At 33.1% G+C, this 13,681-nt stretch overlaps 1 long non-coding RNA gene across 7 annotated transcripts; it reads left to right on the forward strand.

Annotated features, from left to right (window-relative positions):
• Nucleotides 1-904: 904 nt before the first annotated feature.
• LOC106413809 lies at nt 905-4,755 on the forward strand. 7 transcript variants are annotated; one of them, XR_007327526.1, is made up of 3 exons: nt 917-1,650; nt 2,062-2,205; nt 2,523-4,755. It is a non-coding gene; the product is annotated as an uncharacterized LOC106413809 (long non-coding RNA). The 7 variants fall into 7 exon arrangements; XR_007327528.1 differs by having other exon boundaries at nt 2,074-2,213; XR_007327527.1 differs by having other exon boundaries at nt 921-1,598; nt 2,036-2,213.
• The last annotated feature ends 8,926 nt before the right edge of the window (nt 4,756-13,681 follow it).

Raw genomic sequence — 13,681 nt, forward strand, 5'->3', positions numbered from 1 at the left:
ACACCACCATCATCATATCTTCTTGGAGCTCTTCTCTGGGTACGTACTTTTGACGCGAAGTAGTACGATGTGAAGTGAGAAACTTCTTCCGTCAAACTTCCAGCAATTATAGAACCTTTAACTTTGGCGAGGTTCTTTGCTTTTCCCTTCAAATATTTCATGGCTCGCTCATACTGATACATCCATCCGTAATGTACAGGTCCACGAAGCAATGCCTCATATGGGAGGTGGACAGCTAGATGCTCCATGACGTCAAAAAATCCGGGAGGAAATATCTTCTCCAAGTTGCACAATAAGATGAGAATGTTCTCCTGAAGCTGTTCCACAACTTCTTCTTTAAGAGTGCGTGTGCTCAGATCCCTGAAAAATGCTCCAATGCCTTTTATATTCCAAAAAAAATTAAACACATTGTTAGTCATATATTATTTTGTAAATTATTGTGATATAATACACTACGTACCTGCAAGTGTTTCATGTACGTTTGTTGGAAGTAGCTCCGCAAATGCAAAGGGCAGTAGTCGTTGCATAAAGACATGACAATCATGACTCTTCATCCCGGAGAACTTTTGACCCTTTTCAACACATCTAGAGAGGTTCGAAACATACCCATCAGGGAACTTCACTTCTGATGCCACCCAGTTGAACAACACCGACTTTTTTCTGAAGATAATCTAAATATCGGAACGGGAACTTGTCCATTGCTTTTAATATGTAACTCGCTTCTTGAGCAAATATCCGGCAAGTCCAACCTCGATTTTATGTTGTCTTTTGTCTTCCCTGGGACATTCAATATTGTATTCATGATGTTCTCAAAGAAATTCTTCTCTATATGCATCACATCGAGGTTGTGGCGCAGAAGAAGATCCTTCCAATATGGTAACTCCCAAAATATACTCTTCTTGTGCCAGTTGTGATGAACACCGTAAGAATCAGGCATATTACGAGGGACATGCCAATTACCACCCCAACGAACTTTTTCGTTAGCTCTGTAGTAGTCGATTTGCCACTACAAGAAATATGGGTATTGGTAGCAGTTCGTGGTAGCACGAATTCACCAACTGCTACCAAAAGTGCCAAAATCAGATCACAACTCAATCGTAACATTAAATTCGCGCTATGGAATTTTTTTATTAAGCGGAAACGCAAAATTCTGTTTTGTAGCTGAAATGTTATTTTGGAGGGTAAAACACTTAACGAAATTTCACATTCCCACCAAAAAATAATGTTTTGGTAGAAATTGTTATTTTTTTGCCCAAGTCATTTTCATTTTACAAAGAAAAAAAAAACTTATTTGTTTTCTCTATCATCGTCTTCATTGTTTATTTGACTCAATCTATCTATTTCGATCGAAGAAACACATATGGATTGGTCTTGTTCAAAGTCGAACTCAGGAACCCTAATCTGTCAAGCCGCTGGACTCTTCTTCTTCGTCATACACAAACTCCTCCATCCACGGCGAATTGGCTCCTTCACCTTCCTCCGCTGCTTTTCACCACCATCACATTTGCCGCTTCTTCTTCATATTCCCTTTGTTTTATCAATCTCAATTGCACAGAAATCAAAACTCTAGAGGTCATCGACCTATATCCTTTGACAAGGTATGGCCCAGCGTGAAGACGTTTATGACCTTAATAACCCACTAGATTCCAGGTTTTCTTCTACTCCAATGCTCCAATCAATTGGGTCTATAAAAATTTCCCTTTTTTATTGTTTAGTCACACTTGTTCAGTTTTCACGAGTTTCTTTTGTTCGATTTCGCTGACAAAACCCCCTTATTTTGTTCAATCGATTTCGGCATGGCTGTTTATGTTCATTTCTATTAAAAATCTCTCATTTCTGCTGTTCCCTCTTGACAAAACTCCACCTTGATTTTTTTCACTTACTATTGTATTTGTTTACGGTATGACCAGAACTGGATTGTTTATGTTGGATTAGCAGAAAAAGTTTGTCTTTTTGGTGTGTGATTCTGATTGTTTCTCTTCTATTGATTTATGCAACTGGGAACTGAGTTCTGATATGCGTTTTATGTGAAAAGTTTTACCATTTTAATGATGCCTCAAGGAGTTGTACCAGTTCAGGGATGGAACCCTACACCGTAAGTTATGTCATACCGGAACTGATCACAGCAACTACAGAAACTTGCAGCAAAACGAGTCAGGCTAATCTGTCCTCTTGACGGGATCTATGCATTGTTCTTCCTTGAAGGTTTGAAAGTAGGTTGAAGTTTGTTTGTTATGAATATATAAGTTTAAAGTTTGAGTCTTGGTTGCTTATAAGCCCTCTAAGTAGTCTCCAAACTCATAACTCGTGTACATATTCTAGTTTATGTGACATTATCAGCTGATAGTTGAGGCTTAGCTGCAAAAATGCTATTACATAACTCGTGTACATATTCTAGTTTGTCTCAGATTATGATGAATTCATTGATCTTTTTCTCTCTGTGAGGTTCTCAGAACTATTGTTTAGTGAAACAGTCTTATTCAAAGATGCCTTTGTTACAAGTATCGTTACTGTTTTTGCAGGTCCTCACACAAGAAGATGAGAACGGAAACGTCAAACTTGAGTGTCCCGCCATTAGTAAACAACAGTTTGCAGCTGGGAGGTTTCACATTGACTCACGGGTGACAGCTACTAAAGATGCTGATCGCATTGCTGCGCTTGATGTTCTTCGTATTATCAATGAGCCTACTGCTACTTCTTTGGTTTATGCTTTTGAAAGGAGAAGCAATTAAATAATTATTGTCTTTGATCTTGGTGGTGGTACATTTGATGTCTCTGGTACTTTACATTAAACTGTTGCTATATATATATATATATTAGTTTGATAAAACGGTTACAGTTTTGTAAACGAATTTTGATTTATAAAAACTCAATTGCAATGTATCTCAATTGGTGACAAAAAAAAAAAATCTAATTAGGGGTATATGATTAAATTGCAATGTATAAATGATAATTAAACATTTAGATTAAATTTAATATTTGAACTTAAATAATGAACAGTAGAATTTTAAGATTTTTAGTTAGATTTGGGTATATGATTAATTTGGGGTTTAAACCCTTACCCTAAACATAAACATTAAAATTTCAATATTTTCATAATATAATTTCGATCTTAAATTTAAATTTAAAGTTTAATAATTTTAAAAATAGAATCTCAAATTTAAATTATAATCCTCAAACATTAAATCTTAAATCTATACCCTAAATATAATACCCTAAACCCCAAACTTAAATCTTACATACAAAGTCATAAATCTATTTTTTTAATTTATAATATAAATTTTAAACTTAGACTCCAAATATATTCTAAAACTCAAACCATATACTTAATTATAAATCTTAACCCTAAACCCTAAACCCTAAACCACATACTTCATATTAACCTACATCATAAATCCTAATTTACAAATTTCAAAAATTTAAATTTTACTCTAAATTCTAACATATACACTATAATTGTGAACTCTAAATACAAAATCTAAATTTTAAATTTAATCAAATACATATACTATAAATGCCAAACACCAAACCCTACATCAAACCCTATTCTTCAAATTGATACTCAAACTCTAAATCCTTTTATAACAATTCTTAATTTTTTTAAAGAAAATCATAATTATATATCATAATTGATATTTTTGCAATTACAAATTGTAATTACTGAAATTAACCATCACTTAATCTTCAAACATTAGTCTTTGTAAATATATAAAATGATATGTCAAACTTAATAAGATTAAATAAAATAAAATAAAAAGAAAGAATTGTGTGGTACAAACTACAATCTCTATCTCACCTCCTTTTACGTTATTCTTCTTTTTTTTAATAGCAATCCTAGTGATTCTTTTCTATTGGCTAATACAAAAAAGTGGGGATAACTTCTTTTTTAACCTTAACCGTTGATGAATTTAATATAAAGGACATAAATATTTGCTTTTTTTTTTAATGGTTTCCTCTCTTTCTCGATCTCTGCTCCTCTTCTCTTCTACTGTCGTAAACCTGAAAAAAAAATGAATCCATCTCTTCTTCTTCTCTGGAATAACTAAGAAACCCAGAAAAATTCTCCATCTTTTACGAAGGACTCCACTTCTCACCTCGTTGGTTCATGTCTCAATCCCATCAGCTCAAACGAAATCTGTCTCCTTTATTTCCGAATTTGTGTAAGTTGTTTTCGTTTGGACTCTCCTTAGAACTGTTGATAAGATTCATTTTTTATTTGTATACATACTGATTTGCTGTTTTGGAATGTGGAGGAGACATGAGATTTTACGGAGGAGACAGAAGATTTGGCAGAGGAGAAGGAGGCGCCACCACCTCCATCTGTTGATTATATCTTAGATCTGTTGATAAAATTCATCTTGTATGTGTTTACATACTGATTTGTTTTTTTAGAATGTGGAGGAGACATGAGATTCTATGGAGGAGACGGAAGATTTGGCTCGAACGGTGGCTCCAACACAAGATTGAATCATTTCTTCAGCCATAGCATCCAGAGCGGGTTGAGGCGTCGGTGTAGAAGAAGTGGTATGTGACTGAAAGATGGTGACGTTGAAGCGCTGTGGTGACGGATACGAAGGCGCAGCTGATATGCGGCTTAGGTTTAGGTTTTGTTAATTAGGTTTGGTTTAATGTGTGTTTAATTAGTTTTGGTTTAATGTGTTATGGTGTATTTAATTTTTTAATTCTGGTTTAGTGTTATATTTATTTGTAATTTAAGTTTTAATTAATAAATAAAAATTTATTTTTAATTACAAATTAATGTTTGCATTTAATTTTAAATTATTTTTTAAAAATTAATCAAATTTAATTAATTAATTAATTAAATTTAAGTATTTTATTTTAAATTATAGCATTGTATTTATGTCATTATAAAATATTTTACAGCACTAAAAAAAGCCATAAAAAGCTACGTAATAGCACAAATCAAATGCTATAAACGACTATCGTTAGCTCACGATTAACGCTATAACATCTCAATTTAACATAGCACACGAAAAAATGCTATGATAGGGAGGGGGTCTATTATAGCTGCGGCTGTCACGGCGTTCTTCGAAACGCTACGAAAACGATATGGTAGCACATTCTCGACGCTACTAATACCAATATTTCTTGTACTGTGCGGTTCAATTTGTTCTCCAGCTAGATATGAAGGAGGAGTGTCTCTCACAACCCTTTTGTGCCTAAACAAATTCTTGTTTCTTCGGTAAGGATGACCAATGGGAAGAAATCGACGGTGACAATCAAACCAACTTGTCTTCCTACCATTCTTCAGTTGAAACGCATATGTCGTTCCATTACAATATGGACAACATCCCATAGGCAGGAAAATCACTTATGGTCCACAAAAGCATCGCTCGCATCGTAAAATTCGTCTTCGTTGAACAGTCATACGTCCTCACCCCTGTAGACCACAAATCCTTCAACTCTTTTATCAGTGGTTGTAGGAAAACATCCAGGGACCTTTTTGGATGGTTCGGACCAGGTATTAAAATGGTCAAGAATAGCAACTCCCGTTGCATGCACATCTCTGGTGGCAGGTTGTATGGAGTAAGAAAGACTTGCCACAATGAATATTGTCTCCCTGACATTCCGAACAGACTAAATCCATTTGTGCATAGTCCGAGATACACATTCCGGATATTGCTAGCGAAATCCGGATGTACTTTGTTGAAATGTTTTCAGGCTCTTGCATCTGATGGATGAGTCATCTCACCATCCGTCTGAGTATGCTTGGCATGCCATCTCATCTTTCCAGCAATCTGCTCTGATTGATACAATCTTTTCAATCTGTCTGTAATTAGTAGGTACCATATCCTTTGGTACGGTACCCTATTACGTCCCCGTCCTTGCGGCTTGAATCGTGGCTTCTTGCAGAATCAACATTCTTTTAGCTTCTCATCATCTCCCCAATAGATCATGCAGTTGTCGATGCAAACATCTATCATCTCCGAAGGCAACCCAAGACTATAAACCAGTTTCTGAATCTCATAATAAGAATCAGCAGACACATTGTCTTCCGGCAAATACTCTTTAAACAAGTCCGCCCATTCGTTCGTGCAACTTTCAGGTAGATTGTGATCAGTTTTAATATTCATCATTCTAGCAGCTAACGACAATTTAGAGAGACCTTCTCTACACCCACTGTAGAGTGGTTGATTCGTCGCGTTTAACATTTCGTAAAACTTTTTTGCATCTATATTAGGTTCTTCATCTTCATCATGAGTTACGAATGCATCAGCTACCATATCATGAACCCTATCATAATCTACCATCTCCTCCTGATGGTAACTATGTTCATTATGCAAATGATGATCAACCGGTTCTTTTTCCTGAAAATTGCTATCACTACTACTAGCTTCATTCTGATCATAATTAAAAACTTCTCCATGTTGAAACCAGATATAATAATTTGGCGTGAAACCTCTATTTATTAAATGCTTCCAAACATTTTCACGGTTTGTCAGTTTCGAATTGTTGCATTTCCGACAAGGACAGAACATCTTACCACTTTCTTGGGCAAGCGGTGTTGAATCTGCTTGATGCATAAATGTCTCCAGACCCGCAAGGTATTCTTTCGTCACTCTCCCGTTAGCATCTCTATGCATATACATCCACTTCCGCAACTCGTAAATAGTCCCGGAGCCAGCCATTTTTTTTTCTTTCACGTTTTTTGTTGTTGGTGTGTTTAAAATGATGTTCAAACATCCATATTTATAGGAAATTTCGAATCTAGTAGTTGTAATTTTCCTATGAATTTACGACGAAAATTAATTAGGTGGCAAAAAAAAACGTGTAACACCTACAAAGTTTGTGGATTCAAAATTTCCTCGCTAAATACACGTAAACTATTTCCTCGTAAATAACACGCAAAGTTTACGTCGAATTTACGAGGAAATAGTTTTTCCTCGTAAAATACTCGTTAAATTACATCCACTTTACGACAAAACACTTTTGTCGTTACGTTACGAGAAAATAACGATGACTTTAGTTTTCCACGTAAGTTCCTCGTAAAATCGACGTAAATTTACGAGGATTTTTTTTCCTCGTTAAATTTCCTCGCTAAGCATGTGTTTTCTTGTAGTGACACGCTCAACGAAGTTTGCCGGAGATGACACACGACGCATCCCGCAAGACCACAAACGCGCAGAGGAACTACACCGCACCAACTGAACAGAGGACAACAATAACCGCCCTTCGACGAGACACCACACCAAAGGAGAAGCCACGCGCCACAGCTCATCACCGCCGGGACAACGAGAAGAGCCGGGAGACATGAATATGAATAGATCCCGAACGGAGAAGCCCTCACGCAAGAACACGCGCCACAAAACAACCGGGAGTAGCTGTAGATCTAAGATTGAAAAACGACCATCGACCAAATCCCAGCCCCAAGAGCCGACCCTAACCACCAACCACCGCTACACCTACCTCACCGTATCACCAGAGACGCAAGATGACCACCGGTTTCAGCCTAGGTTCTTCCGCCGGCGGAGCTCGAAGCCCCAGAGACACAAGTATATCAGAGGCAGCCAGAGGAAGAAAAAAGAGCAAATGAGGAAAACGAGAGAGAGAGAGGAGAAGATGCCCTCCGACCGGCGAAAGGGAAGCCGCGCCGGAGGCGAACGGTGGTTACGATTTTCTTTTTTGGGACTTTGGGTGAATAGAGAGAGAAGAGAGGTTTTTTTTCTCTCTCGGTGCTCTTGTCTCACAGGCTACAATTTTGCTTACACTTTTGTATATATCGGGTTAAAATCATCATTACGCTGATGCCAGCTCCAGACAATTTCTCTCCCTTCCCAATCTGATTAAATGAGTGATATGGTTATCAGATTCATTTCATCATTAAAGGGGCTGTTCGTTTTTCCATTCAGATGAGTCATCTGGATGAAGATGAGAGTTTTGTTCGTTTAGGCATTAAAAGTACAAGTCATCTGGATGGTTCGTCTGAATGAGTTTTGAAAATTTTGGCTTAAATTTAAAAATCAGCTGGCTGATCCAAATTGGATCATCTGGATGGAGATGGATTTGTCAAAATGGTATAATGTCTATTATACCCTCATGTACATGTCTGGCCTTCCCCACGTTTTTGCTAATGTTTCATCCTTTCTAATTTTCAACTTATTATGTATTTTTCATGCCAATTGCTCAATAAACTATGTATAATCAAATTGGGTACAAAAAAAATAAAATAGGGCACCTTAGCTAGGTAGTTGCTAATGTAGTTTAAAATAAAAATGATCAAATGGTATTTTATTTTTATTATATAATATAAAATGAGTTTATTTTATTTTTATTATATAATAGAATAAAACTAAATGAGTTTACTCTATAAATAGAGTATTTTATTTATTTTTTGTTCAATATAGAGTATTTTATTTATTTTTTGTTCGATCATTCTATTTTTCTTCTGAAATAGAGTACTATTCTAATATAACTCAACTTTTATTATAAGGAGAATTAGAGCTACTTCATGCATAATTGAATGCAATTCTCATGCATCCACTTCTTACTGGTCCACATATACCAATGAAAAATAGAACTCATTTCACCACTAATAGAATGAAAAACCTACACTTACTAGTATCGGTGGAGAAACATAAGAAGACAAGTACACAAATAAACTACGCTACGTTGTCGGTCTATGAGCTTTCAGATTTTATTTTGGAGTAAATAAATATAAAAATATATGATATGTAAATATATAATAATTTATTTTTAATGTAATAGCTTAGCTGTCTGTGATATTTTAGAAAGGATACACTTTGTTGAAGGTCCTCACACGGAGACAAGCTGCAGCTCAAAGCTAATCCTCTGACACCACGATTACTAATCTCTATAACGTTGGAGCACATATGTGTCAAGCAGAGATCGAAAGCAATCAGAACCTATAGAAATATCCGTTGTGTTTGAGTTTGACTGAAAATGGTGAGAGAGCTGCATGAACTTGGAAAAATGATCAACAAAAACATTTTTGCAGATTAACCATGTTTTCAAAGTATTTTTATTTATTTTTCATTTCAGTCTTTATTTTGAAATATTTTTTTCTCAAATTCTGATTTATTTTTATTTCAAAATAGAACAAAAATTAGGATAATTTTTAAAATAAATCATATTAACTATTTACTATTTTTTAGTATTTCAGTTTTACTCCAAAATAAAATACGTTTAAACATTCAATTTTATTTAATTATATTCTAAAGGAAAAATCAAGAGTGACGCCTTGGAGCTTTTAAGTTGTTGCCAAACTTCCCCCTTTATATATGAGAAATTGCACTATAGTGACGTCCAAAAAATTTATAATTAACTCAGTGACCAATTGCCCTATTATACTAATATATTTTATGTCTATTATATAATAATGTCTTTTTACCCTTGTATATAACCGGTGTAACCTGCTGAAAGAAAATAAATATAAATTATTTTTTGTTTATTCTAGAGAAGCAAACGTGTCTTTTCTTTTGACACAAATTGTAAATGATAATAATTGTGAAAGCTCAATGCTTTCTTCTCTATTTGTCCGCCACGGAAATCACCGAGTATATTACCGGCGACGTTTGTGGAGTACCAGCCCGATTGTGACACCTTTGTTGGAGATGGGAGACAAAGGATTCACGGCTTCTGAACTCGAAAGTCGCGACAATCGTAACGTCTCTGTGAGTAATTTATCGCTTCAAGATTCAACAGTTCGTGAAGACCATACTTAAACGCTTGTAAATTTCGATTTTGGAGCTGGTAGTTATACTGCTTTAGTTGATCGGAGAAGATAAACATTTCTTCTAACATTATGTTCTATTCTATTTATATGCATATGGAATAGAAATATAAACCAATATGTATTATAAGTGTTCTGTTCATGTTATATAATGTGAATTAGTCTGTTACTATTTTTTTTACCATGTATTTTTTTATTTGAGCATTCATAAAGAATATATTATTTTGTTCCCCAATCTGTACTAACCATTCTATTTGGGTTTAGGGTTTATACTTGGATTTAGGGTTTAGTGATTAAAATTTAGGGTTTAGTGTTTGGAAGGTTGGGGTTGAGGTTTGGGTTTAGTGACTCTATCATGTATCCATTTGACGATTAATAAATAATATACTATTTCGTTCTCGATATGTACTATACTATATATTTTGTTCCATTCTATTTAGGTTTGGGATCTACTTGGATTTAGGGTTTAATAAGTAGGATTTAGGGTTTAATATTTGGAAGATGGTGGTTAAGGTTTGGGTTTAGTGACCCTATCATGTATCGTTCCATTTGACGATTAATAAAAAGTGTTCTATTTTGTTCACCAATATATACTATACTATGTATTTTGTTACATTCTATTTGGGTTTGGGGTATATACTTTGGTTTATGGTCTATAATTGGGTTTAATGTTTAGTGATTATGATTTAGGGTTTAGTATTTGGAAAGTGGGGGTTGAGTTTTGGATTTAGTGATAACAGTTTAAAGTTTAGTATTCAAAATTTAGATTTAGATTTAGAGTTTATATATGAGTTTATGGATTATATTTGGTTTTAGGGTTTACTGATTAGAGTTTAGGGTTTAGTGATTATAGTTTAGGATTTATTATTTAGATGTTTGTGGATTTGGGATCAAATTTATTATTTAGGGATTATGATATAGTTAAATTTTTTATACTATTTGGATGATATGGAACATAACAGTCCGATTTAATTGTGAGAAGTAAATGGAATATACTATTTATTGTAAGAGTAATTTATTTTCATGAACAGATTTACTGAGCACAAAAACATATGAAGTAGTTACGTAAATGATGTGGATGGATTTGGTGTCTTCATTTTCAACGGTGCGAAGTAAATATTGACCATACCTTATTTTCTTCAACGTCATCTACGTGACTTATTCACCGGTTATTTGTACCAGAAGAGGGTATAACCGACTAAATTTGACCTAAATGTTATTGATTTAATAATGTCAAAATCATTGTCATATTCTTAATTATGCTTCCAAAATTGGCTATTTGGCAAATTAACCCTTTATATATTTGGGTCCTTACAATTCTTTACTTTGCGAAACTATGAAAAGAGAGAACAGCCACACAATACCAAACCAATACTCCTTCCGTTTCATTTTACTTGCCGTTCTAGACTTCGACAAACAGATTAATAAAACATTTAAGTTTATCTATTTACTAGATAAAAACATCATTATCAATACACCTAACCAGATTTCAACTAATAGAAAAATAGATTATAATAAAAAGTCAATAAATTTTACATTGAAATCATAAAACGACACTAATTTTGAAACGAAAGTTTTGCTCTAAAACAACATCTAATTCAAAACGGAGGGAGTATCATCTGACTAAAGAAAAAAAAGAAGAAGACATAACACATGCTCTCAGATAATAATGTTTAATTGATTATTTATTTTTAATTTTCTTTTTTATAAAATAAGCCACTGGAGTTAGGACACATTGAAATTGTTATCTCACAATTTGTAAAGAGGACATGTGTTAGGGCACACTGATGCTGATGCTGATGCTCTAATCAACTCTTATAAGAAGACAACAAGAAAGAAAAGAAAAACTACTTTCTGAGCAACTACATTATTTGTCGGCCTACACGTTTTATTTTCATCATTTAAATGTAACTAAAAATCTGTCTCTTGTTATATTCTACCAAATAAAATTTGTTTGATATGAAAAAATAGGTTTGGAATAGTTTCTATGAATTAGATAAAATAAAATAAAATATGTGGAATCAATTGTGTAAAACCATCTCCAATGGTTTACTCTATTTTAGAGTAGTTTTTACTATAAAATAGAGTAAATCTAAAATAAAATATGATTTCTCTCCAATAGTTTACTCTATATTTAATTCTAAAAAGGAATAATTTTAAATATATTTATTTTTATTTTATGACTAATACCTTTTATTTACAAAATTTACATATTGATCCCTTATATTTTATTTTTCACAAAATTTTTATACATTATATATCTATATCAAACTTTTATTATCTTAAAAATTATATTACATTATATTAAAACATAATACATTTAACTTAAGCATCACTATTAGTGTATTTTCCCACAAATGATCAATTAATAAATTTCGAAGCGCAAAATGAACTTCTTTATTTTTGATTTTTCTAAATCGACCAAATGAGTAGGAAGACCATATGCTAACATTTGAAATGCGGCTGTTACTTTTTGCAGAGACGATAACCCAACCTTACCCGCTGTATCCCTTTTTGTGTGAAGTAGTTGTCATAACTTTCAACGGCTTCGATTATACGAAGGAATAGAGGACACGACATACGATATCTCCTACGAAACATAACATCATTGTACACCGGCGTCTCCGAAAAGTAATCATTGATCAATTTATAACTTGGTGATCAAACAACATCGGTTATCAATACCTTAAAAGAAGGAAATACTGAATTTTTGGAACAACTACATAAGACAAGAGCACAACGAGAATATCACTTAGAGATTCAAAAGGAGAATTATGCTTTGAATGAGCTGAATGAAGAAAACAAATATTTTGTGACCTGAATTCAGTGCAAGATCCAGAAGTTCGTACATATTTTCAAGAGAAACGAACACGAATTTTACAAAAGAAATGTGGTCAACAACATGAACAAGAAGCTACTCCTTCATATACCTCATTTGGACAATACTTTAACAATCTTGGTGGATCTGGAGGCAATTTACCAGAATATTAAATCACAATTATCTATGATTTTAATTTTACGATATGTTGCTTATATTCTAATTTTAGTATTTGTTTTCTTTGGCTAATTTTATAAAATTGTTTTTAATTTTAATGCTTGTTTTCTTTGGCTAATAATAATAAGTTTCAAACGTTTGTATATTGTGTTGAAGAGAATTATGTGATGTTTGCATAATTAAATTACATACTAGTTACAAAATAAAAAGATTAAAAAATAAAAGAACAAAACTATATAAAAAAAAAGTTTCACTCTATAATAAAGTAAGAAATAGAATTACTCCAAATATAGAGTAAGAAATAGAGTTACACTATTTTAGAGCGGGATATATATTGGGGTTGGAGAAGATTTTACTCTATAATAAAGTTTGGTGTAGAAAATAGAGTGGGTTTGGAGATGCCCTAATATACGCCTAGGTATTTGCTTAAAGGAGAAAATTAAAACTAGTTAGACCATCTTCATCACTACTCCATAATTTACTCCATAAATGAAGGCGAAATTGGAGCATGGACAAAAAATAAAAAAATATTTCATAAATGGAGTAATTTTTTATTTTTTTGTTCATACTCTCCATTTATGGAGTGGAGATGGGGATGCCCTTATATGTGTCTTATTAGTTTTTAGTGAACCAATATGATTTTTTAGTGAACAAGAACGATGGATAACTGAAAAAAACTTTTTTTAAATTAATAGTAAATTATAATTACAAAATTAAAGTGATTTTTTATTATTTTTATTAAATAGGTAATTATCATTAAAATAATAATTTGAAAATAATTTCACTGTTCTTATTTAATTTTGATGAAAAATGGTTCTATAATTTAAAAATAATATTTTTAAAGAATGAAGAGAAGAGAAAACATTTATGGATATTAAGTGAACAATTCTCTCAAATAGATATTTTTAAGTTTTTGTCACAAAAATAGCACTCAAGAAATAAAATGACCAAAATAGTATCTTTTTGTTTTGAAA

Source organism: Brassica napus, chromosome C8, assembly GCF_020379485.1.
Source record: "Brassica napus cultivar Da-Ae chromosome C8, Da-Ae, whole genome shotgun sequence".
Taxonomy (NCBI): domain Eukaryota; kingdom Viridiplantae; phylum Streptophyta; class Magnoliopsida; order Brassicales; family Brassicaceae; genus Brassica; species Brassica napus.